Consider the following 3,948-nt stretch of genomic DNA (forward strand, 5'->3'; position numbering starts at 1 on the left):
CCGTGTATAATATACGCCAAACACGCTTTTTGCGTGCATATGATACGCAATGGTAGAGAACAGGTTGCGCCGGCGTACAATATACACGACTTTTTAGGTTTCGTCTTGATCACATGGTCAGAAATCCTCAGGCTCTTTTCTAAATGACGTCGTTCCTGGTTAAGGTTAGGATTACGGTTATGGTTAGAAAAGCAAATTGTTCGTTTGTGGGGCTGTCTGTGATGCTCACGCCTCCACCAGGGGACGTGTCAATCGTGGAAAACACATTTTATCACGTTTAAGACCGCGCGTATTATATGCACCAAAAACCGGTTTTGGCGTATATTATACACGGTATTTCCCAAATCGTGGCATATGTACGCATTTTACTGAGACTGGGCTGATTGTACAAGTCATTGTTCAAGCCTTTGAGGGAGAACCAGTCCAACATTTGATTCTGTCAGCGGTCCTTTGGGATTTACTTACATTTATTCATTTTTGTCGAGATAAAAGGAGCATTTGGGTGACGCCATTGTAAAACGGCGCGTGCCCCCCTCGCGCGGGCGCTGCAGCGTTACTTCACATGCATTGCCAGGTTACAGTCTGATCAGATGCACGTGAGAAGCGCGTTCAGCGGTATTTAAAATAAATAACCATCCTAACAAGTGAACTGCTGGATCTTTTTTCTGTTTGAAAATACGACCAGGTCCTTTCAAGTTTGTCTCGCGCTCCTCAGACGTCTGCGTCTAATTCAGGCTGAAGCTGGAAAAGGTCTTCACGGACGGCATTGATGAAGTCTGCTCCCATTGGCTCCCCGTCATCTGTCACTCAAACCCCCCAGACGTTCGACATCAGACCCACAAACGCTTATTGGGTCATCTGATTGGTCAATTTATAACTCTAATAACTTGTGATAATGGAAAAAAATCTTTTTAAAAAAAATTAGGATTAGAAATAAGAAGTTAAGCAGAAAGCAGCAGAGGAAGAATGATTATTCTGACATATAAAATGACAGAGAAATAACTGTCTGTTTCTCAATGTAAGTCAATGGGACTTTGGCCTTTTTGTAACCCAGTGGTACTTCCTATATGGAACATGGAAGTAGGGGGGCTTGCTCTGTCCAGTTATTCTTATACAGTCTATGGTTTGTAGCCAGCCAGCCTCATGTTGGTCTGCGGTGCTCACTCACTCTATACACCGGCAGACAGAGAGCCGCTGCGGGATGGGAATGCTGCCTTCTCGGGAGTCCTGAACTTTGTGATATTTTTCTTATTTTCATTGAGACAACAATGTGTTTTTATGTATTTGTTTATTTATTTGAGTGACGTGTACTTTAGAAAATTAATTTGAGGAAACTAAACAGAACCAGAATTCATACAAACATAATCGAAGGATTTTAAGTGTGTCACAGAATCCAAAAGATACAATAAGGATCACTTTATTAGCTCTTGATTGATTTTAGTTTGTCATATTTCTGGCTTAGATGCACCAAAAATGATCAATTAAACCATGTTTAGGTTTTCTGTGATCTCTGCTGACATCACATTAATTACTGCATTTGTTGTGTCAATGATTCTGTCTTTTATTTTGAAAGGAAGTCACCTGAACCTCTGTCAAACGTTTTACACTATCTCCTATTTATTTAAGTTATTTTTTTATGATTGTTTTATTTATGAAAAAAAATTTTCATTTATATTTGTGATAATAGCACAATAACATAAAGTCAGTGTCTCATTTTTGTAAAGTGACTTTGTGGCTCCTCCTGGTTTGTGGACAGTAAGAAATCCACCCATTTGTCTCTTTAACTATCCTGTTCTTTTCATTGGTTTTCTCACATTTTAGTTTTGTCATAAAGCTCAATTTCTGTAGTTCTTTCTTTTTAATTATCATTCAGGTTCCTTTCATTCTAACAGGATGCCTCGCATTTACATAACAACATACTGTAAATTCACTTAAATGTTCAGTTGTCATAAATTCCTCTTTTCCTAATATCTACTGATGTATTTAATTCTGCTGCGATGAGATGAAAAAGTACTTAGATCTATATTCTGTATGTAAATGCAGAGATGAACAGTAACAGGTGGCTGCATAAAAGCTGCTTTTTATCAACAAAGTAACTTCTAGAGCATCGAGCGCTCTGGGTCTGCAAATAATAATAATATGGGTGGCAAAATCCCCAAGCTGTCAGCTCTGAGGGGATTTGAGATTTTTTTATCTGTTACTCTGCGTGAAGGCTGGCATGCTTCCAGGACATTACATTAGTACCACAGATTGAAGGGGAGAGATGGGCAGATATGCATAGGTCAGCCAAATCGGAGGGTTGATGGAAACGATGAAGATGAGGATGCACCACCGCAGGAGGGGGAAACCCCTCCCCCCATGACCACCTTTCTCTGCAGGAACTCCCTCATGCCGGTCCTGTTTCTGCCCACCAAGGATGGATCCAAGAGTAAAGGGTATAAAAAAATATACCATTGGAAAACCAAACGGTCCTGAAAAACAATTCAATGAGGAGAGATCTTGTTAATATGATTGAAATATTTATTGTGGAACAGAAAATTGTGCAAGAAATACGTCTATGGTTGTTGTCATTTAGGCTCTGGGCCAGAGATGTGTTCCATGCGAGGGACGACCTTGGACCGCTGGTTCAGAGTGAAGACACAATGATGAGTGAAGAATCAGCAGCCCAGCGGACTTGTAAAGGTAGACCATTATTGAAATTAACTTAAAGCTTCACTATATTCCAATGAACTTATCACTGATACATGTTTTGATGTGATTATTTTTGTGAAAAAAGCATAAAAAAGTAATTTTTTTACAAAATATTTTGCATTCAATGGCAAAAGCATGTGTGCCCTCCATTAAGTCTGAACTATACATGCACAATGTACACTTTGTATACATATTCAGGGACAGACTTAACAGTTTGGGGCCCCAGCGGCCCTCTGCAGTGGTTGTGTTAGTTGTTTTTTTTAAATCCTTATTTAAGGGAAAAAGTCAAGAAACTTCCTTGCTGGACAGCATCAATGTGAAGAATCCAAATGTTTTAAAAAACATTTAAAATGTGGAATAACACTTAAATGCTAAAGAAATGTATCTTATTTTTTACTTGGAAAAATTAATTTATTGAATTAGATCATTTATTAATAATTCACTACCTCCAAGGAAGAAATGATGTAAAGTCTGACTGTATAGTAGAACTCTTGTACAGACGATACTCTCAATCTCACTGGAATGTTCCATTGCTGTAGATGGATGGGGGGAGACGAAAGATTTTACGTGATCCGCCTGATGCCATTTCAGTACCTTAAGGTATTTTTTTTTCATGACAGAATTCAATAATAATGATATTAACAATCAATCAAATGTATTTTAGACACTTTTATTAAGTATTCAGCCCCAAACTCTTGGGGTCCCAAGGCGATCGCCTACCTTTGCCTAATGGATCGTCCGCCCCTGTATATATTATACTGGATACTACTCAACTATGGTAATGGAGAAACAAAACCACACTCCAGCCACTGTGCAGTACAAAAACAAGTCAAGAGACGAAATCATATAGTGGGATACTATGAACACACCAACATTTTATTATACCCATCAAAACTACCAAATGTTACAAAAATGATAGAATAGAATAGAAGCTTTATTAATCTCACTAATTTTATTAATCTCGAGCCATACAAAGAATAACCCTAAAAACAATTAAAATATATTAGTTAATAATATATATAGTTTAAAAATATAACAAATCCATAAAATATTAAGAAATCAGAACATAATACAATATAAGTCATAAAACATTCAAAAGTTAAAATTCAATTAGGTTCTCTTTTGATGTTCAGTAAGAGTGTCTTATTGCACTAGGGACAAAAGACTGCAAATAATTAAAACGGCAAAAAACAAGAAACATTCCACAGAACACTAAAAAGTTGTTTAAGGAGCGAGAAGGAAATGTTTAAAGAAAAA

This window comes from Oryzias melastigma, linkage group LG16 (genome assembly GCF_002922805.2).
Source record: "Oryzias melastigma strain HK-1 linkage group LG16, ASM292280v2, whole genome shotgun sequence".
Lineage (NCBI taxonomy): Eukaryota > Metazoa > Chordata > Actinopteri > Beloniformes > Adrianichthyidae > Oryzias > Oryzias melastigma.